We start from the raw sequence: 27,713 nt of genomic DNA, 5'->3' as shown, positions 1-27,713 counted from the left end.
ATCTCTGCCTGCCTTCCGTCTTGCCTGGAAAGGGCAGCACCTCGGTTTGCACGCGGTCTCGGGTCTACATTTAGTTGCAAGGCGCTTCATGGTGCTGGCAAGGAGGCTGGCGGGACAACGGTTGGCAAGTGATGGAGAGCGAAGAGACAGAGGAGTCGAGCCGCAGAAAGGACTGGCCTGGCTTCTGCCCCGGCCCAGTGTTTCTCGGACTGAGGTCTCCGCCAACCCGATTGAAGAACGCGGGGGAAAAAGGAATGAGAGCTCCGCCTGGGCTAGTTAGAAAACCTAGGCTGCTGCCTGGAAACCCGCGCATGCGCAGTAGACAGCCCGCTTCCGGGTACCTGGACCGGCCCTGGGATCCCCAGGATGCTCAGGAATTCTTTCTTGTCATTCTTGACAGCCCTCCTCTGTGTGGAGTCTCTCGCTGGACCTGGAACTCAGGGATCCTAGGCAGGTCAGCTGGAAGGGAAGACACGTCTCTCCATACCAAGCCTGAGGTTCACCGCGAAAGAGAGGCCGCCGCTCTGCCCCCACCCCGCCCCAACCCCGCCCAAACCTGCTCCTCCAGCAGAGCCCAGTGTTCATCCTGGCTGAGGAGTGGTTCCAGCAAAGCGGGCTCTTCCACGTCCTTCAGCTCCCCCAGTGGCGCCGGATCTAGGAAATGTTGTGCCTTTTGCTGAAACTCTGGGGTTGACAGGAGCTCATCTAACAGGCTGGAGGTGAGTGCAGACGAGCTCCTCGGCTCCTGGAGCGGTTGGGAGGCGCCTGGATGGCTGGCATCTGTGCTTGCCGCGGAGGCCTCGGGTCGCGATCTCCGGAGGTGGAGGTGCCCCGTCTTCGGGTTCCCACGTCACCCTGGCGACCTGGGGCTCCAGCCCCACCACGGATTCTGGTGGGACGTGGGTGGCACAAGCACACCTTGCCCCTGTGACTCAGCTTGAGGGGGCCCAAAATGAGCACGCGCCCAGGAGGCCCTCGCGCAGCGGTTTCTGGTCTTCCTGTCATTTGTTGGGGTGCGGAGGCCACCAGGGAGTCTGAGGATGGGACAGCCCCAGTTCCGGAGGAACCAGGGCAGGGAACACAAAGCCCCACATGCTCGGGCAGGTTGGGAGAGTCCTTCTGCCTGCGCAGCCTGGCTGGGCTGGAGCAGGGGGATGGCCCTTGCTGCCTGGCTCACGAAAGCCCCCTGTGGGAGAGCCCCAGGCGCGCAGGGCATGTGCGGTGTCGGAAGCGCCGTTCCCCATGCCCTGTTGTGGGTGAACTCGATAGAGGAGGGAGGAGGGTGACACCCACCGGTGGTGCCAATTAGTAACCACAGTGGCCTCAAAGAACTCAAATGAAAGGAAGACTTTCACGTCTTTCACTTGAAGTCCAGAGCTAGAAATGATTAAGCTTAATGAAGATGTAGAATTTTCATAGCTAGAGAGAAGTCAATGCTTGGCTTCAAAACTTCAAAGGATGGGCTGACTCTCTTTGAGGACCACTGCAGCTGGTGACTTTTAAGTTACAGCCCAGTGCTCATTGACCACTCTGAAAATCTCAGGGCCCTTAAGAATTATGCAAAATCTATTCTTTCTGTGCTCTAGAAATGGAACATCACTGTCTGGGTGACAGCACATCTGTTAATGGCATGGTTTACTGAATATTTTAATCCCAATATTGAGACCTACTGCTCAGAAAAAAAAGTGATTCCTTTAAAAAGATTGTTGCTTGGCCAGGCATAGTGGCTCACACCTGTAATCCCTGCACTTTGGGAGGCCGAGGATCACCTGAGGTCAGGAGTTCAAGACCAGCCTGGCCAAAATGATGAAACCCCATCTCTAATAAAAATACAAAAAAATTAGCCGGGCATGGTGGTAATACCTGTAATTTCAGCTACTCAGGAGGCTGAGGCAGAAGAATGGCTTGAACTCTGGAGGCGGAGGTGGCAGTGAGCCGAGACCACACCACTGCACTCCAGCCTGGGGAACAAGAGCGAAACTACGTCAAAAAAATAATAATAATAAAATAAAATAAAAGGAAAGAAAAGGAAAAAGGAAAAAAAAGATTGCTGCTTATTGACAATTCACCTAGCTACCCAGAAGCTTAGATGGAGAGGTACTTGGAAATTAATGTTATTTTCATGGCTGCTAATACAATATTTACCTTCAGCCTGTGGATCAAGGAGTGGTTTTGACTTTCAAGTGTTTTTATTAATTAATAATTGCATTTTGTAAAGGTATAGCTATCATAGATAGTGATTTCTTTGATGAATCTGGATAAGCTGAATTGAAAACCTTTTGGAAAGGATTCACCATTAATCCTTTCATGATATTTGAACCTCCTCCCGTGAATCACAAATGTCCTTAATAGCAATCCTTAAATGCAATTAAGGACATTTGTGATTGATGGGAGGAGGTTGAAATATTAACATTAACAGGAGTTTGGAAGAAGTTGATTCCAGCCCTCATGGATGACTTTGAGGGCTCAGGATGTCAGTGGAGAAGTCCCTGCAGATGTGGTAGAAATCGCAAGACAACTAGAATTAGAATTAGGGCCTTAAGGTGAGATGAAATTGCTGTAAACTCATGATGAAACTTGAACAAATAGGGAGTTGCTTCTTATGGACGAGCAAAGAAAATATTTTCTTGAGATGGAATCTAATCCAGGTGGAGATGCTACAAACATTGTTGAAATGACAACTAAGGATTTAGAATATTCCATAAACCTAGTTGATAAAGCAGCAGCAGGGTTTGAGAGGGTTTACTCCAATTTTGAAAAAAGTTCTACTGTTAATAAAATGCTGTCAAACAGCATCACATGCTACAGGGAAATCTTTTGTGAAAGGAACAAACTTCATTGTTTGAAGAAATTGACACAGGCACCCAACCTTCGGCAGCCCCCACACTGATTAGCCAGCAGTCATCAATATAGAGGCAAGACCCTCACCAGCAAAAAGATTATGACTTGGTGAGGCTCAGATATTCATTCGCATTTTTTAGCACTGATGTATTTTAACTTAAGGTATGTACACAGTTTTTCAGACATGCTATTAATTGCTAATTAATAATTAAATACTCATTAGACTACAATATAGTTTAAGCATAACTTTAATAAGCACTGGGAAACAAAATGTTTATGCAACTAACTTGATTGTAACAGTTGCCTTATTGCAGTGGTCTGGAACCAAACCCACAATATTTCTGAGGTGTGCTTGTAAGTTTTTGGTTGTAACATTTGCCTTATTGCAGTGGTCTGGAACCAAACCCACACTAACTCTCAGGTGTGCTTGTAGATTTTTGGTTGTAACATTTGCCTTCTTGAAGTTGTCTGGAACCAAACCCACAATATCTCTGAGTATGCTTGTAGGTTTTTGGTTGTAACATTTGCCTTATTGAAGTTGTCTGGAACCAAACCCACAATATCTCTGAGTATGCTTGTAGGTTTTTGGTTGTTCTTTGTTTTGAGATGGGGTTTCGCTCTGTCGCCCAGGCCAGAGTGCAGTGGCATGATGATAGCTCACTGCAGCCTCAAACTGCTGGGTCAAGTTATTTTTCTACCACAGCCTCCTGAGTGGCTGGGACTACAGGCATGCAGCACTATGCCTGGCTATTTTTTTTTAATACTTTTGTTGTAGAGACGGGATCTCACTATGTTGCCCAGCTGGTCTTGAACTCTGGGGCTGAAGCAATCCAGCCACTTCAGACTCCAAAAGTGCAGCCATTACAGGCTTGAGCCACTGCACCCAGCTTGTCTGAAGTTCTTAAAACAAAAACGGCCAGGTGTGGTGTCTGACGCCTGTAATCCCAGCACTTTGGGAGGCCAAGGCAGGTGGATCACAAGGTCAGGAGTTCGAGACCAGCCTGGCCAAGATGGTGAACCCAGTCTCTACTAAAAATACAAAAATTAGCCGGGCGCAGTGGCGGTCACCTGTTGTCCCTGCTACTTGGGAGGCTGAGGCAGGAGAATCTCTTGAACCCGGGAGGTGGAGGTTGCAGTAAGCCGAGATCGTGCCACTGCACTCCTGCCTTGCGACAGAGCAAGATTCCATCAAAAAAAAAAGAACAAACGTAATTTAAAAGATTAAAAGTTAAGATAGATTTTTACAAATGTATATATCTACCATTACAGTATCATACAGAATGGTTTTACTGCCGTGAAGTTTCTCTGTTGTCTGTGTATCCATCTCTTCCTTCCCCTTGGTCCATGGCAACCACTGATCTTTCTACTGTTCCCATAGTTTCACCGTTTCCAGAACGTCATATAATTGGAATCGAACAGTACGTAGACTTTTCGGATTGGCTTCTTCTTTTAGCAATATGCATTTAAGTTTCCTCCATGTATTTTTTTGTGGCTTGATAGATCATCTCCTGTTAGGGGTGAATAATATCATATTGCCATTATACTTTTGTCATGACTCAGAAAGTACAATGTGAAGAGTAAATAAGTATGAATGTGCACTGTAAGCTTTGAGTGATAATGAAGGGTCAAGGTAGGTTCCTGGTTGTCACAGGTGTGCTCCTGTGAGGCAGGAAGCTGTAGTGGGGAGGCTGTGTGTGGGGAAAGGGACATATGAGAAGTCTTTACTCTCTGCTCCGTTTAGCTGTGAACCTGCACTTCTCTAAAAAATAAAATTAGTTAAAATTAAGAGCAAAAAATTAGAAAAATTAAAACATTACAATGTGTCATATAGTTTTCACATCACAAGACAGAAAAAGACATAATAAAAGAAACTGTAGAAAACAACAAGGATAGGAATAAAAAACATCAGTGATAGAAGGCAGAAGACAGAAACGTGGAGCCAAACACATTATTTTATTTTAATCATTAGTTATACTCATTTATACTAATTTATATTGATTTAACATATTAATTTTGACAAAATGGCATTAAAGGAGGTTTGAGAAATTTGCATGTCACATTCTGGATGAGAGGACTCAATAATATTAACTCTTTAGTTTGCTGTAAATCATTTAAAAATATGCTCAAATTCCAATAAAAATTCCAAGAAAAATATTTTCGAACAAGAAAATGTGATTTTTAAATCCACATATTGAACACACACGAGAGCCAATTTTATAAAATTTACTATAACATATTTAAGATTGTTATTACTATTCAAAATTAAACAAATTTGAAATGGCACAAAAATAAACACATTAATGAAAGAGAAACAAAAACACAGAAATTGAGTGTAATTTTATCTAGTAACGGTAATATTTTAAACCCACAAAACAGAGCAATTTTTCCATTTATGATGTTAAAATATTGGGTAATGATTTGAGAATATAAAATGATAGAATTGAGTCCTGGTCCCACACCTTACATAAAAGTTAATTCCAGTATTAAATGTAAAAAAAAAAAAAAAAGAGAGAGAGAGAGAGAGAGAGAAAAGAAAAGAAAATTAGATGTACCTGTGTTTTATGACCTTGAGAATGAATGAATGTCTTCTAAAATCAAAATTGCAAACAGAAACTATATAAAAAGGAATAAACCTAACGTACCTAAAACGTACATTCTTACACATTTCCACACCAAGTAAATAGGACAAAACAAACTGGGGACATTTTTACAACAATTATGTTAGATGAAACTTAAAATCCTTATGACATATACAATGTATAAAACAGTATTATTACCACTATTATTACTACCATTATGATTACCTGGTCTTCCCACGCACCAGTCCTCTTCCGGTGCCCTATGGTGAAACAGAGCCCTCCGTCTCTGGCCACAGTGAGGGATCCATCAGGAACCCTGCCTAAGCCCTCAGAGGGTGTGAGCCAAACCAGGACATCACATTCCCTCCTGCAATGACGCAGATATCCACTCACGACAGAGATTTGGTACCTCTCTGGAAAAGCTGTGTAACAATTATTGCAGAAACTTGTTTCTTATGTTCCCAGACACATGGAGAAAGCTGGTCTGGAAGACTGATGTCCACATGCTAAGAGAAGCAGTCACTCATAACACACACTGCACACACCACACCATGTGCACACACACCCCACACACAGACACCACACAAACAGCACACACACCATGTGCACACGTGAAGGGGTGGTCTGCCCCTCCACACTTGTGGGCGTTTCTCATCGGGTGGAACAAGAGACTTGAGAAAAGAGACACAGAGACGAAGTATAGAGAAAGAAAAGTGGGCCCAGGGGAATGGCGCTCAGCATACGGAGGACCCACGCTGGCACCAGTCTCTCAGTTCCCTTAGTATTTATTGATCATTATCAGGCGTTTCTCAGAGAGGGGGATGTGGCAGGACAATAGGGTAATAGTGGAGAGAAGGTCAGCAGGAAAACATATGAACAAATGTCTCTGCATCATAAACAAGGTAAAGAAAAAAGTGCTGTGCTTTTGATGTTCATATACATAAACATCTCAATGCCTTAAAGAGCAGTATTGTTGCCAGCATGTCCCACCTCCAGCCCTAAGGCAGTTTTCCCCTATCTCAGTAGATGGAATATACAACTGGGCTTTACACTGAGATATTCCATTGCCCAGGGACAAGCAGGAGACAGATGCCTTCCTCTTATCTCAACTGCAAAGAGGCCTTCCTTTTTACTAATCCTCCCCAGCACAGAACCTTTATAGGTGTCAGGCTGGGGGATGGTCAGGTCTTTCCCTTCCCATGAGACCATATTTCAGACTATCACATGGGGAGAAACCTTGGACAATACCTGGCTTTCCTAGGCAGAGTTCCCTGTGGCCTTCCGCAGTGTTTTGTGTCCCTGGGTACTTGAGAGTAGGGAGTGGTGATGACTCTTAACAAGAATGCTGCCTTCAAGCATTTGTTTAACAAAGCACATCCTGCACAGCCGTTAATCCATTTAACCTTGACTTGACACAGCACATGTCTCAGGGAGCACAGGGTTGGGGGTACGGTTACAGATTAACAGCCTCTCAAGGCAGAAGAATTTTTCTTAGTACAGAACAAAATGGAGTCTCTTATGTCTACTTCTTTCTACATAGACACAGTAACAGTCTGATCTTTTTCTTTTCCCCCCACACATGCATACACACCCCACAGACACCGCACACACTGCACACACACCCCAGACACCACACCCACTGCACACACCACACCATATGCACACACACAACCCAGACACCATACACACTGCACATACCTCATGAGCACATGCACACACATCACACAGACACCACACACTGCACACACACCATGTGCACAAACACCACACACACTGCACACACACCATGTGCACGTATACACACCCCACACTGCACACACACACGTGCACACGCACACACCCCAGAGACTACACACCGCACACACCACTCCATGTGCACACACACCCCACACACAGACACCACACACTGCACACAGCCCACCACACTGCACATGCCACACCGTGTACATGCACACACCACACACACACCACACACAGTGTACACAAGCACACATGCCCCACACATACACCACACAGACACCACACACACTGCACACAGCACAACATGCATACACGCACACACACCCCCACACACCACACATACTGCACACATACCACGTACACACACACCCAACACAGACATCACACACTGCACACACACCATGTATACATGCACACAAACCCCCAAACATCACACACACCACACACCATGTGCACGTGCACACACCCCACCACAGACACATACACTGCACACAGACCAGGTGCACACACGCACACCCCTGATACGCCACACACACACCATGTGCACACACACACCCCAGACACCACACACACTGCACACACACCATGTGCACATGCACACACATCCCCACACCACAATGCACAATGTGCACACACGCATACCCCCCACACACCGCACACACTACACCACACACAAGAATCTACTACACACACAACATACACATACAGCACCACACACACCCCATACTCCCCACACACATCAAACACACGCCCCACACATACTCCCCACACACTGCACACGTATATATAGCACCACACAGAGCACACACATCACATACACACCACACATACTGTGCACACACACACCACACATTCTACACTCATCACACATCAAACACTACACACAGTACACACACATCCAGCACCATACACACACACATCACATAAACCACAAACTGCACACACATATATCATACGCACACCACACCACACGTAGTACACACCCACCACACACACATACACCACAAACACAGCACATATACACACCATGCACCACCCACAAACTACACACAGTATACACACATAACACCCACAATACACACTACACACACATATACATACCCCATGAACCTACTACACACAAAGACCACAAACACACACCATACATACACATCACACACATACACCTGCGCACACCTCACAGCATACATACAATCCTCACTTTTAGAAATTAATTTGGCTTTTAAGGAGCCTGGATAGTAAAGTATTTTATTGGCATTTGAATGAACCAAAAAAATGCATATAAATACACAAGCGTAACTATAAGGGCAAAAGTAGTACTTTCGAAATCACAACATTAGATTAAACCATGTAAATTTTTTATTGTTTTTAAAAAATCGAGTCTTTCTCATCTTACGATAAATTATTTACCAGAGTAAATAAGCTTCTTACTGAGGTCAAAAGACTTTCTGGAAAAACTTCTCCTTGATGAAATTGCACTTAAAACATCACTTCCATCATGAAGTATTTAAGATGGTCTTGGTCCTTTTCCTGTTATGTGGAATCGTCAATTCAAATTTTAAAAGTGACGTTGAGATGTTTTTCATCTATTATTTTAAAAACGTTGAAGGCGTTTTTAATTCTGCCTTCAACAGAGATCGACATACCTCTGATTATGATGTAAAACTGAACACGTTACTCTGACAGGCTTTCTTTTCTGCAGCGCAGCTACCATCATTATTAATAAGGATTGAAGGCTTTTACTCCATGCACAATCTGTATTCCCTGCTTTATAAAGAATAGAAATCTAATTCTCACTATGAAGGCAGATAAAAGTAATCCCTTCAACCTATAGATGAATCATTTACCAAAGCACTCAGACTTTAAATAGCATTTATCAAATGTGTCTATATTTCTATGCAGATTCATAGAAAGAACATGTAGTTTAAATCATTGCACATTTTATGCTTTTAATGAGTTGTGATGGTCATTAGTATTTTTATCACATTTCCCCAAAGGTAGGCTAATTACTGTTTTTATTTTCAGCTAGAAATATAAAATGAATTTTCTATTTTTGAAGACTTTGAAACATAATCCTTGGAATATAATATCTGTGTATAATATCTGTGGAAAGCATGAAAGCAACATTCAAACAGTATGCATTTTTTCCAGATTGAAAATTTACTCTACAATAACATTCATCCTTTTTTCCTGATGGGCACATAAAAGTCAACATTTCTGACATTGCTGGATGTTATTTACATTAAACTTGCCTCAGATTCAGGTGTTGCAGAAACTGGACAAGAGGCCACAAGGTACACAATACACACACACACACACACACACACACACACACACACACACACACACAACTTGTATTATTATACTTACCTAAGTGTCTAAAGAGGTGGATAAATATATTAGATTGCTCCAGAACAAGGATTTTTATGGGGCCTATTGGAAAGTATGACTGCAGTTTGAGTGAGATGCCTGTAAGAGATTCAATTTTGCCACTAATGGAGTACCCAATTTTAAAAATACTGACAGAAGGGTCATGAGATAGAAATTTTCACCTAGATCTATTGGAAATATGCTACTAGATTCTGTAGTAAAAAGACTGGTGTGGTAATTGTAAAACACATCTGATATCTAAACCTTTGTTTGTTTTTTACCTGAAATCCTTATAGGGGTGATTGTGTATGTCAATTTGAATCTTCCCATCAACAAGATAAATAAATACATAAATAAACAGCCACCTGCCTGTATAAATTAGTTCACCTTTTCTATATTTTGAGGGCAGTGCTTCTCCTCCTTTGACAGCCACAAGTTTCACCCGGGGATCCCTTAAAATGCAAAACCATAGCCCACACTTTGACAAGCTTGGATAAGAGGCCAGAGCTTTGAAATGAGTGTGTAGCTGACTGTGCTAAGATTCTGCTGCTCATTTGGGCACTGGCTCACCATATAAACAAAGCCTAGGACCTCTATTCCTTGCTGGAAAAGAAATACACATACATAGGATGTGACTGTGCATATGGAATATCTGTTGTGTTCTGGACATTGTGCTAGACAACAGAGATAAGAAGTCAAATAATCCTTTGTCTCTATCTGAAAAGAGCTTCCTACACACTGGCTTCTGAGGTCTTTGAAACTAGATTCACTTTCAGATTTGACTATTATATTTATGATTTGATATTTTCATTGAACCCCATGATATGATAAAGTTTTCTAGAACCTGCTAGAATAATTGACTTTCCTCTCAGCATTATGAAGCCACTGGGGCACATAAGTAGTTCATTTATGTTTCTATTTAACCAGACAGGAACAACTTGAGCTACTTTTCTAGCCACTTTTGTTTAGAGCTGTTTTTGTTTGTTATTTTTGTTTGTTTTTGAGACAGGTCTCACTCTGTCACCTAGGCTGAAATGCAGTGGCGTGATCGGAGCTCACTGCAGCCTCTACCTTCTGGGCTCAAGCAATCCTCTCACCTCAGCCTCCTGAAAAGCTGGGACCACAGGCTCATACCACCATACCCTCCTAATTAAAAATTTTTTTTTGTAGAGACGGTTTTTCCATGTTTCTTAGACTTGTCTCCAACTCTTGAACTTAAGCAATCTGCCTGCCTCAGCCTCCTAAAGTGTAGAGCTGTGTTTTCAGTCTTTTTTTGAGCTGTTTTACAATCCAGCTTTGAATTGATAACTTTGGATTCATTCTGACATTTACAGATTTTACATCCTACTTCACAAGATGCTCATAGCCTTAATCCATTACAGCCGCTGCCTCACATCCATCTCTGCTCATAGCCTTGATCTATTACAGTAGCCACCTCGTCCATCTCTGCTCATAGCCTAAACTTATAGAAGCCAGAGGGAAGAAATGGAAGCCAACGTGAGATCAGAACACACATTTTATAAGAGTATAAGAAATTTAAATATAGCAAAGTATATCATGAAGTTTGTAAAAGATGTGCATGGCTAAAATTTATTCTTAATCAATATATTCTATAAATTGGGAGAAAATATTAAACACATGAAAAATAAGGAACTTGGGCTGGGTGCGGTGGCTCATGCCTGTAATCCCAGCACTTTGGGAGGCCGAGGCTTGCGGATCACATGGTCAGGAGATCAAGACCATCCTGGATAACATGGTGAAACCCCGTCTCTACTAAAAATACAAAAAAATTAGCCAGGGGTGGTGGTGGGTGCCTGTAGTCCCAGCTACTCGGAAGGCTGAGGCGGAAGAATGGCATGAACCTGGGAGGCAGAGCTTGCAGGGAACCGAGATCACGCCATTGCACTCCAGCCTGGGGACAGAGCGAGACTCCGTCGCAAAAAAATAAGAAAGAAAAGTAAGGAACTTTCATCATTAATATATAACTAATATGACAAGAATGTGGTTTATGTTTTTATCTTTGCAAGATTTAGGAACATTTAGTGGAAGGAGGAAGAATTTATAATCATGGGGAGCGTGTATGATACTGGAGGGAGGCTTCTGACAAGGGGGAAATGGCATCACGAGGTATGCTGTGGTCATAGCTATGTGGGAGCGCAGCTAGCTGTGATCTCCCCCATCAAACCCACTGGGCAGTGTTCAGTTACCAACATTGAGATAGAGCTCACCCACCCAGGACAGAAGAGAAAATATACACTGCAGTCAGAAGCCACTGTGTAGGAAGCTCCTTTCAGAAAGAGGCAAGGGATATTTGATTTTTTATCTCTAGTGTCTAGTACAATGTCGAGAACACAACAGACATTCCATATGCACAGTCATATCCTATGTATCTGTATTTCTTTTCCAGCAGGGACTGGAGGTCCTAAGCTTCATTAATATGGTGAGCCAGTGCCCACATGAAGAGTAGGATCTTAGCAATGTCACCTGGACATCCATTTAAATGCTCTTGTCTTAGCTAGTCAAAGTGTGGTCCATGAGTTTGCATTTTAATAAGAAGATGCCAGGGTGAATCTTGTGCATGTTACAGGGAAACACTGTCCTACATCGTATCTGACAGGCTCTCATAGTCGCCATCATCACGGGAATCTTGCACACGTTACAGGGAAGCACTGTCCTACATCATATGTGACAGGCTGTCATATTCACCATCATCACGGGAATCTTGTGCATGTTACAGGGAAACACTGTCCTACATCATATGTGACAGGCTCAAATAGTCACCATCATCACGGGAATCTTCTGCATGTTACAGGGAAGCACTGTCCTACATCATATGTGACAGGCTGTCATATTCACCATCATCACGGGAATCTTGTGCATGTTACAGGGAAACACTGTCCTACATCATATGTGACAGGCTCAAATAGTCACCATCATCACGGGAATCTTCTGCATGTTACAGGGAAGCACTGTTCTGCATAGTATCTGACAGGCTGTCATTGTCACCATCATCACGGGAATCTTGGGCAAGTTACAGGGAAGCACTGTCCTACATCATATGTGACAGGCTCAAATAGTCACCATCATCACAAGAATCTTGTGCATGTTACAGGGAAGCACTGTTCTACATAGTATCTGACAGGCTCTCATAGTCACCATCATCATGGGAATCTTGCCCACGTTACAGGGAAGCACTGCCCTACATCATATGTGACAGGTTCTCATAGTCACCGTCATCACGGGAATCCTCTGCATGTTACAGGGAAGCACTGTCCTACATCATATGTGACAGGCTCTCATAGTCACCGTCATCACGGGAATCCTCTGCATGTTACGGGGAAGCACTGTCCTACATCATATGTGACAGGCTGTCATAGTCATCATCATCACGGGAATCCTGTGCATATTAAAGGGAAGCACTGTCCTACATAGTATCTGACAGGCTGTCATAGTCACCATCATCACGGGAATCTTGTGCATGTTACAGGGAAGCACTGTCCTACATCATATGTGACAGGCTCTCATAGTCACCATCACCAGGGGAAGCTGCATTTAGAGCATTTAACTATATGGGCTCTGAAATCAGATAATTTAAGTTTAAACTTATTTCTACTTCTTACTAAGCAGAGAACTCTGGGGTGAAAACTTTACAAGACCCAGTTTTATCATGTCCAAATTAGAGGCATGGTGAAATTATAGCATTTTGCATAGAATACTGTTTTAAGTATAAAATGAAATAGTAGATAGTAAGCTTCTGCCATACACTGACTGCACAATAAATATTAGTTAATAGTAACTCATTTAATCCTAAGGTCTATAAATTTGTGCACAATAATTTTTTGTGACTACCCAAATTTTCATAATTAGTCTAGATTTAAAATCAAGGAATGTTCTTATGTGTAGTTGGCAATCAATATGACATGCCAAAATTATATGTAAGTATTTTATTGATGGTGGGGATATAATAAATTTACCATCAAAAGAGAGACGATACTCTATATTTGCAGACTCCAGAAAGCTGTCTCTCACATAAGAATTTGCAATTTCTGGGGGAAAAGAAAAAGTTGATTGTGCAAATAAACATTACCATGGAGGCTTCTCTATGGCAACATCAAAAATGAAAGCTGATTCTCATCTTCCTAACAATCTGCAAAGACGAGAGAAACACAACCTACTGAGCATCAAGTTAAAGAAGGAGAGAATTTGAGTGGCACAGGAGGAAATCATGTCACCGCTAGGGAAATCAATATGACCAGTGCTCCTCTGCCCTCCTCCGAGGCTAAGGATGGGTTAAATATCAGTGGCTGACCTCAGGTAATGGAATGAGCAAAAAAGCTATAAAAATGCATGCATTACATAATTAAGAGGGTGGGAAGGGATTTTTTTAAAAAGGCAATTCCTACTTGGGTTCCTTCCTGTTCACCCCATTGGCCTAGAATTCTGGGAATGGCTGCAGACAAAACAAACACTGAGCAGATGAAATTCCCAGTAATTTACTCGTCAAACATACTCAGCCAGGGGGATGACACTGCATTTATGCAGGTCTACCCAGGGTTGCACTCTGGAACAGAGGGTGTGGGAGGCAGGCTTGATAGAAATCAGAGGGTGGAGTAACCCCTGGTCCCTTCAGGGATGTGCTTGACTAATTCAGAGTTTTGCAGTCTGGTGGGGCCATGAAAGCCATTAGGCTGAGAACATGGTGGGGTGCTGCATGAAATTTTAGGTGTCACAATACAATTGACCCCTGATGCTTTAACATCAGACATTTATTTTCATGATGACTAATATTTTGAGAGGCTGAGAGAAAGCTGCTGAGACATTTTAATAAGTGCTTAGGGATATGAGAAATTAGGAAGGCCACAGTTATGAGTAATGTAATGTGGAAACCGATGCAAATCTACTGCCCCCATTTATTTAGCAGGAGGCAGGAAAAGTGATCTGGGGTCTCTGGCAGCACAAGCCTGTTCATAAATATTTGGGTGACATCATGCATTCCCCATGCATTGGTTTAGAGATCTGGGGTCTCTGGCAGCACAAGCGTGTTCATAAATATTTGGGTGACGTCATGCATCCCCCATGCATTGGTTTTCATGTCTCCAGTGAGTTGTTGGGCAAGTCTGATATTACTGATCCACACGCAGCAGGCAGCTTCCTGTACGGAGCTACCTCCACCCCTTGGACAGTCCAGGACTGAATGGTTGTCAAAAATGTGAACTCCTTGATGTCCAGTAAAGGCAACTGAGGGAACTGTGTAGCATTGGTGTAAAAAGTGCAATTTCCTAAGAAGCATGAACTTAAGAGTAATCAAAGCCTGTGGCAACAGTGGAACCCAGCAGGGCGTCCACTCGCTGCTTCGTAACTTAAATAGGGATTCTTTGAGGAGCTCAGTCTATCTCTCAACTAAAGCAGCTGCCTGCAGCCTATAGGGGCAGTAGAAGCCCTACTGGACACTTTCACAAGCCTAGCACTGTGTTTTCTGATGAAATGTTGCCTTGGTCACCATCAGTAGTGTCTGGAACTCTCTGCAGGGGATAAGGAGTGTCCCTGTGAGATCCGTACTGTGTCCTTGGTTAAAAAAAAAAAGGCATCTGTTACCTTGACTGTATTCTGAGTATCCATGAGGCAAGAAGTTTCTTTAATTCAATGGGGAGGGAAGGTGGAGAATTCTTGGCAATTGCCAAAAATTTGTAAAAATGTACAAATGGGGCTAATTGTTGGCCCAGCATCAGTGCTGAGATGACCACCTCAAGTTTGGCCAGTCGTGCTGAGGCTTTGGTGTCATCCTTTATCAGGGACATCCTAGCTAAGCGAGGGAAGGCAGCAGCATCCCACTGAGCTCCATCACGTCAGATGATGGCATCCATTCAGGAGGTGGACGAACTTCACTGCTGGTCACTCAGTCGATCCCAAGGGGCCTCGGAGACGGGTGACTTCCAGCAACACAGACTAAGGATGAAGGAGGCCAGTGTTTCCTGCAGATGAGAATGGCAGGGGGTCCAGGTTTGACTCCATCCTGATGCAAGGAGGTCTCTGCAGCTGTGCCAAGGCTGTGGGGTGCTGCTTCCCAAGGCCTGATGGCCAGATGGACATGAAGCCTCGTGGACATGGATGCAGAGCCCTCTGTTTCCAGAGGGTCCAGCATGTGGTCAGCAATCGCTGCCCTGATGCTGTACAGAACAGGGTCAAAAGGGGCAGGTTTGTTTTTTACATCAGAAGCCCATGGACTACTTATGGCCACCATATGCAACCCAGATACTTCAGGAGGCATAGGAAGAGGTTGCTAAATCATCCACAGTGTGTTCTCTGAGGGAATTCATAGGAACACCTGCTAATTTAAATTCGGACAGATTCCAGACTTGGAGGAGGCTTCATTCAAGGTGGGTCAGTTTGCCAATGACAGCATCCGTGAGATTAAGTAAGATTTGTAAATAAGAAATATATTGTCACCTGAACCCCAAGTAAAGAATTAAAGGGCTGGGCACAGTGGCTCACACCTGTAATCCCAGAACTTTGGGAGGCAGAGGCAAGAGGATCGCTTCACCCCAGGAGTTTCAGACCAGCCTGGGTAACATAGCGAGACCTTTTCTCTACAAAAATATAAACAAAATTAGCTGAGTGTCATGGCACACACCTGAAGTCCTAGCTACTTGGAAGGCTGAGATGGGAGAACTGCTTGAGCTCAGGAGGTCGAGGCTGCAGTGAGTTGAAACCATGCCACTTCATGCCAGCCTGGGTGACAGAGCAAGACTGTACCTCCAAAAAACAAAACACAAATTAAAGAATATTAGGCTTGTATTAACATTGTGGATGCTGAGAGGATGAATAATTATTTTTTGAAAGTCTCAGGAATAGGGCAGCCCCATATTTACCAAGGAAATTTCAGGAATTGAAGCAAAGTGGCAGGGCCTTGCACTACTGTGTTGGGAAAGGTCCATTCCCTTTGTGTAAGCCTCCTTGTGTCTGTGTGTCCTTAGTGTGTAAAATGAATTTTCTCTGAGAATGATGTCATCAGTACAATGTCACACCTGTGCTCCTGTAGAAAGGTGGTTGCAGTGAGATCTTGTCTGTGAAGATTGCATGTAATGACAAGGCTGCCGAGGCACTCCGTGGGTCGCCTGGTCCCTTCAGAGACGAAGGAAGGCTATGACTGAGACTCTGTTAAAATAGGCACCAGAAGAACATGGTAGCCAAATCTGTAACAACAAAATATTTATCAGTTGCATGAATATATATAGGTTTATTATAAGGGATTGGCTCATGTGGTTATGGAGGCTAAGAAGTCCCAGGACCTGCAGTCAGCAAGCTGGAGAACCAGGACTGCCAATGTTGGAGTTCCAGTCCAAGCCTAAAGTCCTGAGAACCAGGAAAGCTGATGGCATAAGTTACAGTCCACGTCTGACTTCAAAGTCGAGAGAAGATCTACGTCTCAGCTCTGAAATCATCAAAGAGAGTGAATTCTCTCTTCCTCTACCCTTGTGTTTTATTTGGGTTTTAATGGATTGGATGAGGCCCACTCACACTGGGGAGGGCAATTACTTTACTAAGTCTACATATTCAAATGTTCGTCTCATCAAGGAACACCCTCACAGACACATCCAGGGAGTTTAACCAAATATCTAGGCAACCCAACTTGGCAAATAAAATTAACCATCATAAGGTGAAAGAGGTATACGATCTGAAGAGAAACCAGGGATGCAGGATGGTTAAACATCTGCAAGTCAATAAATGTGATACACCATATAAACAGAATTAAAAACAAAAATCACATGATCCTCTCAATACATGCAGAAAAAGGATTTGACAAAATCCATCATCCCTTTATGCCTAAAACCCTCAGCAAAATTGACATAGAAAAAGCATTTGACAAAATCCAGAATCCCTTTATGATTAAAACCCTTAGCAAAATCAACATCGAAGGGACATATCTTAAGGTAATAAAAGCCATATATGACAAACACACAGCCAACATTATATGGAATGGGGAAAAGTTGAAAGCATTCCCCCTGAAACTGGAACAAGACAATGATGTCAACTTTCACCAGTTCTATTCAACATAGTACTAGAAGTCCTCGCCAGAGCAATCAGATAAGAGAAATAAAGGGCATCCAAATCGGTAAAGAGAAAGTCGAACTGTCACTCTTTGCTGATGACATGATCGTATACCTAGAAAACCCTAAAGACTCATCCCAAAAGCTACTAGAACTGGTAAATGAATTCAGCAAAGTTTCAGGATAAAAAATTAATGTACACAAGTCAGTGGCTCTGCTATACAGTAATAGTGAACAAGCTGAGAATTAAATAAAAAACTCACCCCCTTTTACAATAGTTGCAATAAAAACCTTAGGAATATTATAATTCCTATAATTATAATAGTATATTCCTATAATTGTCAATTGCATGCAATCTTTGCAGACAAAATCTTAATTATATCCGGAATACTTAACCAAAGAGACAAAAGACCTCTACAAGGAAAACTACAAAACACTGCTGATAGAAATCATAGATACAAAGAAATGGAAACATATCCCATGCTCACGGATGGGTAAAATCAATATTGTGAAAATACCATACTGCCAAAAGCAATCTACAAACTCAATGTAATCCCCATTAAAGTACCAACATCAGTCTTCACAGAACTACAAAAATTCACACGGAACTAAAAAAGACATAGAAGGGAAATACCTTAAGGTAGTAAAAGCCTAGAACCAAAAAAGAGTCTGTATAGCCAAAGCAAGACTAAGCAAAAATAACAAATCTAGAAGCCGACTTCAAACTATACTAGAAGGCCATAGTCACCAAAACAGCATGGTACTGGCATAAAAATAGCCATAAAGATCAATGGAACATCATAGAGAACACAGAAATAAAGCCAAATACTTACAGTCATCTAATCTTCAACAAAACAAACAAAAACATAAAGCAGAGAAAGAATACCCTATTCAACAAATGGTGCTGAGATAAATGGCAAGCCACACATAGAAGAATGAAAGTGAATGCTCATTTCTCACCCTATTCGAAAATCAACTCAAGATGGATCAAGGACTTAAATCTAATACCTGAAACCATAAAAATTCTAGAAGACGACATTGGAAAAAACCTTCTAGACACTGGCTTAGGCAAAGACTTCATGACCAATAACCCAAAAAGCAAATGCAACTAAAACAAAGATAAATAGATGAGACTTAATTAAACTAAAAGGCTTCTGCGCAGTAAGAGAAATAGCAGAGTAAACAGATAACCTACAGAGTGGGAGAAAATCTTCGCAATCTGTACTTCTGATTAAAGGACTAACACCCAGAATCTGCAAGGAACTCAAACAAACCAAGAAGAAAAATATCCCATCAAAAAGTGGGCTATGGACATGAAAAAACAATTCTCAAAAGAAGATAAGCAACTGGCCAACAAACATGAAAAAATGCTCAGCATAACTAATTATCAGGGAAATGCAAATCAAAACCACAATACAATATGATACCCCTTCACTCCTGTAAGAATGGTCATAATCAAAAAATCAAAAACTAATAGATGTTGGCATGGGTGTGTTAAGAAGGGAACACTTTTACACTTTTTGGAGGGAATGTGAACTAGTACAACAGCTATGGAAAACAGTGAGGAGATTTCCAAAGAAGTAAAAGCAGATCTATCATTTGATCCAGTAATTCCACTCCTGGGTATCTACTCAGAGGAAAATAAGTCATTATATGAAAAAGATACTTTCACACGCATGTTTATAGCAGCACAATATGCAGTTAGAAGAATTTGAAACCAGCCTAAATGCCCATCAATCAGTAAGTGGATAAAGAAAATGTGGTATAAATATTTACCACATGGAATACTACTCAGCCATAAGATGGAATGAAATAATGCATTCACAGCAACCTGGATGAAACTGGACACCATTATTCTAAGTGAAGCAACTTAGGAATGGAAAACCAAACATTGTATGTTCTCATTCATAAGTGAGAGCTAAGCTATGAGGATGCAAAGGCATAAGAATGATACAATAGTCTTTGGGGACTCAGGGAAAGCTTGGGAGTGGTGGGGTGGGTGCAGTGAGGGATAAAACACTACACAACGGGTACAGTGTACACTGCTTGGGTGATGGGTACACCACAAATCTCAGAAATCGCCACTAAACAACTTGGTCCTGTAACCAAAAACCACCTGTTTCCCCAAAACCTATTGAAATAAAAAGAAAACCATCATATTCCCCAAAAACCTATTGAAATAAAAAAAAAATTAACCACAATATTAGGCATTGGGTACGAGGGCCTGAATGGATGGGAGCACTGCAGTCACATTACAGTAATCCACTGTGAAACACCATTTATTATTTGCAGGTTTAAGAACAGGCCAGATTCTACTGCTAAACGTTGAAGCAATGAGGATTATCACCCCTTCACTAATTAATTAGGTCTTATATAATAAGTTTTATTTATTTGAAGTCATGTTGTAATTTATGTTGGATCATATTTGATAATTTATCAAGATGGGGAGGCTAGGCACGATGGCTCACACCTGTAATCCCAGCACTTTGGGAGGCCGAGGCAGGGGAGGATTTCTTGAGGCCAGAAGTTAGAGACCAGCCTAGGCAACATAGCAAGACTCCACTTCTATAATTTTTTTAATTGGCTGTGCTGGTACATGCCTGTAATCCCAGCTACTTGGAAGGCTAAACTGGGAGGATTGCTTGAGCCCAGGAGTCCAAGGCAGCAGTGAGCTATGATTGTGCCACCGCACTTCATTCAGCCTGGGTAATGGAGCAAGACCCCATCTCTAAAAAAAATGAAAAATTAAAAATAAATCAAATTTAAAAAAAACAGGAGAGGGAGTTCTGTAAGGTTACATTTGGTGAAGTCAATGTGTAAGTTCAAATGATTTAATATCAATTTGTTACTCATAGGGTCAGAGCATCCAGGTCAACTATGGACAAAGGCTTCTATGACTACGGTAAATTTAGTCAAGGTAACAAATGTGAGGCATAAATATGTGTCCTGTATTCTATATGCAGTTACTCTGCTAGGATTAGGGGATGCAATGTTTAAATTTAGTGAAATCTCAGGTATAACAAAGTTTGAGCTCCAGTATTGGTTAAGTTTGTGAAGGTATGCCAATTGGTAGACTTCAGCAGATGTTAAAATTGATTCGAATACATGCTGGAGAGTTACAAATACCAATCAGCACCCTTTTACCTTTGGACTGTATAGGTTATTTTAGAAAATAGTACATTTCCAATTAGGTCAGATGATAGAAATCCGTTTTAATTTAAATTTTGTTTTTGTGCATATCCAAGTTCCTTCCCTTCCTTCCTTCCCTGCTTCCTTCCTTCCATCTTTCCTTCCTTCATTCCTTCCCTCCTTCCTTCCCTATTTCCTTTTCTTCCTTCCCTCCTTACTTCCCTCTCTCCTTCCTTCTTTCCTTCCTTCCTGCCCTCCTTCTCTCTCTTTCCTTCCTTCATTCCTTCCTTCCCTCTTTCCTTCCTTCCTTCCTTCCATCCCTCCCTCCCTCCCTACTTCCTTCCTTCCCTCTCTCCTTCCTTCCCTCTTTTCTTCCCTCTCTCCTTCCTTCCCTCCTTCCTTTCTTCCCTCTCTCTCATTTTTTTGCCACTGGATATGGCGAAGGTTGTTCTCTTTCCCACTCATATTTATAATTTCTTTTTTGAAACAGCCCCAAATCGGTATCTTCAGAGTTAAGGTCCTCCTTGTGAGCAGATTGTGTGGTTTAAGAACCCTAGACTTAAGTCAGGTTTGGATTTCTCCCTTCTCTCTGCCTCAGGAGTACCACAGGTGTCTTTTCCTATAACCCTGGGAATTAGATCTTTTTTGTGGCAGAATCATAAGTCACAGAGCGATGCAGCACAACCAGCCCACAATTCAGGGGTCAGTGGATTGAAATCATCTTCTGCTACGGCTCCATCTGGTTCTTCCAGGACTTCCCTCCCCCCCTTTTTTTTTCCTTTTGGGGTGTTGAAACTTTAGTGGTATATACATTGCCTCATAATCAGTAAAAACTCCCCTTATCCCACATCATGGATTAAAGAGAACATTGCCAGGAGCCCTTCACTCTTCTAGAAGGACTTTATTTGATAGGTCCTTTAACCATGGTTTAGAATAAAAGAGGTAATAACTAGAAATATTTCCCTCATAATAGGCTCTACAGCAAATTCTACTTTAAAGGCTGTTGTTCATGTCTTTAACTGTGGCTGCCCTTAATGTTTTTGTCATCCACAGACAATTGTCTCATTTTGGTCCTCTTTAAATGATGGTTTTATAATCAGCTATAAAATTTAACAGATGCCCTTAAATGCAGGATTCTGATTAATAACGCTGGAGATTGTGACATTAGAATAGAGGGAAAACTTTCAAATAGAAGAGTGAATGATGTTTGGGCTACTTTGGACTATATTTTTATAAATATGTTATTGTGTTCCAAAATTATTGGAAACTTCTATAGAAATGTAATCCCCAGTGTCGGAGATGGGGCCTGCTGGGAGGTGGCTGGTCCATGGGAGCAGTTTCCAGTGGTTCCAAGTGTTGGAGACGGGGCCTGCTGGAAGGTGGCTGGTCCACAGGAGCAGCCTCCAGTGGTTCCCACTGTCGGAGATGGGGCCTGCTGCGAGGTGGCTGGTCCATGGGAGCAGTTTCTAATGGTTAAGCATAATCCCCCTAGCGCTGCTCTTGTGATAGAGTTCTCATGAGATCTTGTTGTTTAAAGTGTGTAGGACCTTCCCCCTCTCTCTCTTCCTCCTGCTCCTGCTTTCCCTTCCACCATGATTGTTAAGTGTCCTGAGGCCTCCCCAGAAGCTGAGCAGATGTCAGCATCATGCTTGCTGTACAGGCTGTGGAACTGTGAGCCAATTTTCAGTACTCTTGTTTTCTTTTTATTTTTTAAAATTTTAAGTTCCAGGATAAATGTGCAGGACATGCAGGTTTGTTACGTAGGTAAACATGCACTGTGATGATTTGCTGTACCTATCAACCCACAGCCTAGGTGCCTAGGTATTAAGCCCCACATGCGTTAGCTCTTCCTGATGCTCTTCCTCCCCGTCCCCAATGACAGACCCCAGTGTGTGTTGTTCCCCTCCCTGTGTCCAGGTGTTCTCATTATTCAGCTCCCACTTATGAGTGAGAACATGTGGTGTTTGGTCTTCTGTTCCTGTATTAGTTTGCTGAAGATGATGGTTTCCAGATTCATTCATGTCCCTGCAAAAGACATGATCTCATTCCTTTTTATGGCTGCATAGTACTCCATGGCGTGTATGTACCACATTTTCTTTATCCAGTCTATCACTGATGGGCATTGGGATTGATTCCATGTTTTTGCTAATGGGAATAGTGCTGCTATAAACATACGCTTGCATGCATCTTTATACTAGAATAATTTATAGTCCTTTGGATATATACCCAGTAATGGGATTTCTGGGTCAAATGGGATTTCTGGTTCTAGATCCTTGCAGAATTGCCAAACTGTCTTCCACAATGATTGAACTAATTAACATTCCTACCAACAGTGTAAAAGTGTTTATTTCTCCACAGCCTTTCCAGCATCTGTTGTTTCTTTTTCTTTTTCTTTTTTTTTTTTTATTATACTTTAAGGTTTAGGGTACATGTGCACAATGTGCAGGTTAGTTACATATGTATACATGTGCCATGCTGGTGTCCTGCACCCATTAACTCGTCATCTAGCATTAGGTTTATATCGCCTAATGCAATCCCTCCCCACTCCCCCCACCCTAAAACAGTCCCCAGTGTGTGATGTTCCCCTTCCTGTGTCCATGTGTTCTCATTGTTCAATTCCCACCTATGAGTGAGAACATGTGGTGTTTGGTTTTTTGTCCTTGCGATAGTTTGCTGAGAATGATGGTTTCCAGTTTCATCCATGTCCCTACAAAGGACATGAACTCTTCATTTTTTTCTCCTGCATAGAATTCCATGGTGCATATGTGCCACATTTTCTTAATCCAGTCTATCATTGTTGGACATTTGGGTTGGTTCCAAGTCTTTGCTATTGTGAATAGTGCCACAATAAACATACGTGTGCGTGTGTCTTTATAGCAGCATGATTTATAGTCCTTTGGGTATATACCCAGTAATGGGATGGCTGGGTCAAATGGTATTTCTAGCTCTAAATCCCTGACGAATTGCCACACTGACTTCCACAATGGTTGAACACGTTTACAGTCCCACCAACAGTGTAAAAGTTTTCCTATTTCTCCACATCCTCTCCAGCACCTGTTGTTTCCTGACTTTTTAATGATCGCCATTTTAACCCGTGTGAGACGATATCTCATTGTGGTTTTGATTTGCATTTCTCTGATGGCCAGTGATGATGAGCATTTTTTCATGTGTTTTTTGGCTGCATAAATGTCTTCTTTTGAGAAGTGTCTGTTCATATCCTTTGCCCACTTTTTGATGGGGCTGTCTGTTTTTTTCTTGTAAATTTATTTGAGTTCATTGTAGATTCTGGATATTAGCCCTTTGTCAGATGAGTAGGTTGTGAAAATTTTCTCCCATTCTGCAGGTTGCCTGTTCACTCTGATGGTAGTTTCTTTTGCTGTGCAGAAGCCCTTTAGTTTAATTAGATCCCATTTGTCAATTTTGGCTTTTGTTGCCATTGCTTTTGGTGTTTTAGACATGAAGTCCTTGCCCATGCCTATGTCCTGCATGGTATTGCCTAGGTTTTCTTCTAGGGTTTTTATGGTTTTAGGTCTAACATGTAAGTCTTTAATCCATCTTGAATTAATTTTTGTATAAGGTGTAAGGAAGGGATCCAGTTTCAGCTTTCTACATATGGCTAGCCAGTTTTCCTAGCACCATTTATTAAATAGGGAATCCTTTCCCCATTTCTTGTTTTTGTCAGGTTTGTCAAAGACCAGATGGTTGTAGATATGTAGCATTTTTTCTGAGGGCTCTGTTCTGTTCCATTAATCTATATCTCTGTTTGGGTACCAGTACCATGCTGCTTCGGTTACTGTAGCCTTGTAGTATAGTTTGAAGTCAGGTAGCATGATGCCTCCAGCTTTGTTCTTTGGGCTTAGGATTGACTCGGCAATGCGGCCCCTTTTTTGGTTCCATATGAACTTTAAAGTAGTTTTTTCCATTTCTGTGAAGAAAGTCATTGGTATCTTGATGGGGATGGCATTGAATCTATAAATTACCTTGGGCAGTATGGCCATTTTCACGATATTGATTCTGCCTACCCATGAACATGGAATGTTCTTCCGTTTGTTTGTATCCTCTTTTATTTCATTGAGCAATGGTTTGTAGTTCTCCTTGAAGAGGTCCTTCGCATCCCTTGTAAGTTGGATTCCTAGGTTTTTTATTCTTTGAAGCAATTTTGAATGGGAGTTCACTCATGATTTGGCTGTCTGTTTGTCTGTTATTGGTGTATAAGAATGCTTGTGATTTTTGTACATTGATTTTGTATCCTGAGACTTTGCTGAAGTTGCTCATCAGCTTATGGAGATTTTAGGCTGAGACAATGTGGTTTTCTAGATATACAATCATGTCGTCTGCAAACAGGGACAATTTGACTTCCTCTTTTCCTAATTGAATACCATTTATTTCCTTCTCCTGACTGATTGCCCTGGCCAGGACTTCCAACACTATGTTGAATAGGAGTTGTGAGAGAGGGCATCCCAGTCTTGTGTCAGTTTTCAAAGGGAATGCTTCCAGTTTTTGTCCATTCAGTATGATATTGGCTGTGGGTTTGTCATAGATAGCTCTTATTATTATGAGATATGTCTCATCAATACCTAATTTATTGAGAGTTTTTAGCATGAAGTTTTGTTGAATTTTGCCAAAGGCCTTTTCTGCATCTATTGAGATAATCATATGGTTTTTGTCTTTGGCTCTGTTTATATGCTGGATTACATTTATTGATTTGCATATGTTGAACCAGCCTTGCATCTCAGGGATGAAGCCCACTTGATCATGGTGGATAAGCTTTTTGATGTGCTGCTGGATTTGGTTTGCCAGTATTTTATTGAGGATTTTTGCGTCAATGTTCATCAAGGATATTGGTCTAAAATTCTCTGTTTTGGTTGTATCTCTGCCAGGCTTTGGTATCAAGATGATGCTGGCCTCATAAAATGAGTTAGGGAGGATTCCCTCTTTTTCTATTGATTGGAATAGTTTCAGAAGGAATGGTACCATTTCCTCCTTGTACCTCTGGTAGAATTCAGCTGTGAATCTATCTGGTCCTGGACTTTTTTTGGATGGTAAGCTATTGATTATTGCCACAATTTCAGAGCCTGTTATTTGTCTGTTCAGAGATTCAACTTCTTTCTGGTTTAGTCTGGGGAAGATGTATGTGTCAAGGAATTTATCAATTTCTTCTAGATTTTCCAATTTATTTGTGTAGAGGTATTTTTAGTATTCTCGGACGGTAGTTTGTATTTCTGTGGGATCAGTGATGATATCCCCTTTATCATTTTTTATTACACCTATTTGATTCTTCTCTCTTTTCTTCTTTATTAGTCTTGCTAGTGATCTATCGATTTTGTTGATCTTTTCAAAAAACCAGCTCCTGGATTACTTAATTTTTTGAAGGGTTTTTTATGTCTCTATTTCCTTCAGTTCTTCCCTGATTTTAGTTATTTCTTGCCTTCTCCTAGCTTTTGAATGTGTTTGCTCTTGCTTTTCTAGTTCTTTTAATTGTGATGTTAAGGTGTCAGTTTTGGATCTTTCTTGCTTTCTCTTGTGGGCATTCAGTGCTATAAATTTCCCTCTACACACTGCTTTGAATGTGTCCCAGTGATTCTGTTATGTTGTGTATTTATTTGTTTAAGGCAGAGTCTTGCTCTGTCGCCCAGGATGGAGTACAGTGGCTCGATCTCAGTTCACTGTAACCTCCACCTCCCAGGTTCAAGCGATTCTCTTGCCTCAGCCTCCTGATTGGCTGGGATTACAGGCGCCTGCCACCACACCCAGCTAATTTTTGTATTTTTAGTAGAGATGAGGTTTCACCATGTTGGCCAGGCTTGTCTCAAACTCCTGGCCTCAAGTGATCCACCCGCCTCAGCCTCCCAAATTGCTGGGATTACAGGTGTGAGCCACCGTGCCTGGCCTGTTTCTTGTATTTGATGATGAATATCTGTTATTGACAGTCACCCTGCCTGTTTCTTGTATTTTATGATGAAAATCTGTTATTTACAGTAAGAGCATGGGGGCTTAGATTAACAACAGGGTGTGAGAAAAGCAGCAGTGAAATTTTGGTTCTCAAAACAATTGATGTCTTATTCCTTTTTTTGAACATGGGTATTGCTAAAAAAGGCCAGCCATTTTGAAACTTGATTTTATTGTCATGTTCTCATTTTGAAATTCATCTTATTGTTTGTCCGAATTGGCAGCCGTATGTGGGAAATTTCAGTTTTGCATATTTTCAGATTATTTTCATTTTTACATCAGAGATTTTGAACAGATGCTATACAAAATTATTCATTTATTTATTCAACAAAATTTAGTGCTGGTTATGTTGCAAGCACTTAGTGAACTTCATGCTGTACACGCCTCAGATACTTTTGTGAATGTAATGGCAACATCAAAAACTTTGCCCTTATGCACCTTATAAACCTTTAATTTCAAGGCATGTTGATAAGTGAGCCTCTGCTATAACATTCTTTCATTGTCATTTAATTAACCATTATTTGGGTATACCTTATATTAAAACTGATTATTAAAAACTGGAAAATATTTAACACATCTTTATCTTGCCTTTTTCCTTAACATATGTAGATCAAGGGAGTCACTGAGAATCAATTTTAGGGATAGTTATAAAAATCTTAACTTTGCAACTATAACTTTGTCCTCAATGTAATAACTGGAAAAAATAATTTACGTTTCAAAGGCTTTAATCTTTGTATTTTTTTGAAAAGGAGCCTTTACCGAGATTCTTTAAAAATTCTTGCTCTGTCCTACAGTAGAGACTGATGGACTCATGGATATGGTCCTCTAATGGATCTGTACCACCTCAGTTCTCTGATTGTCGCCCTCCTGTGGTGAAAATTAAAGCTTATTTTCATTTCATGTCTAGGATGTAGTATGTTCTTGTTGGGAAAAAATGATGTTTCTTGAGAAGTAAGTGCCTTCAGTATCACTGTGTGTCAGTTAATAAATATGACTAATATCTACTTTTACCAATGGCTGCAATTTGATCCTTAAACAGCCATCTTTAAATTATACT

General features: G+C 41.6%; 2 long non-coding RNA genes across 21 annotated transcripts in view; one reads left to right on the top strand and one right to left on the bottom strand.

Annotated features, from left to right (window-relative positions):
- The window catches only part of LOC129137844 (uncharacterized), a 161,898-nt gene that overhangs the window by 132,509 nt on the left and 1,676 nt on the right, over nt 1-27,713 (top strand). The window contains exon 5 of one of the 3 annotated variants that reach the window (XR_010152134.1): nt 401-719. This is a non-coding gene — a long non-coding RNA (uncharacterized LOC129137844). Of the gene's footprint in view, nt 1-32; nt 11,741-27,713 lie in introns of those variants that run through there. The other 2 variants (XR_010152133.1, XR_010152135.1) reach the window with 2 other exon arrangements.
- LOC129137843 (uncharacterized) overlaps nt 15,132-27,713 on the bottom strand; it is a 40,333-nt gene continuing 27,751 nt past the window's right edge. For 3 of the 18 annotated variants that reach the window (XR_010152116.1, XR_010152117.1, XR_010152123.1), the window contains one exon: nt 15,132-16,723. This is a non-coding gene — a long non-coding RNA (uncharacterized LOC129137843). The remainder of the gene's footprint in view (nt 16,724-27,713) is intronic. The other 15 variants (XR_010152127.1, XR_008540679.2, XR_010152124.1 and 12 more) reach the window with 13 other exon arrangements.

Source organism: Pan troglodytes, chromosome 17, assembly GCF_028858775.2.
Source record: "Pan troglodytes isolate AG18354 chromosome 17, NHGRI_mPanTro3-v2.0_pri, whole genome shotgun sequence".
Classification (NCBI taxonomy): Eukaryota; Metazoa; Chordata; class Mammalia; order Primates; family Hominidae; genus Pan; species Pan troglodytes.
The sequence above is the reverse complement of the archived record's forward strand: the minus strand, read 5'-3'. Positions and strand labels throughout refer to the sequence as shown.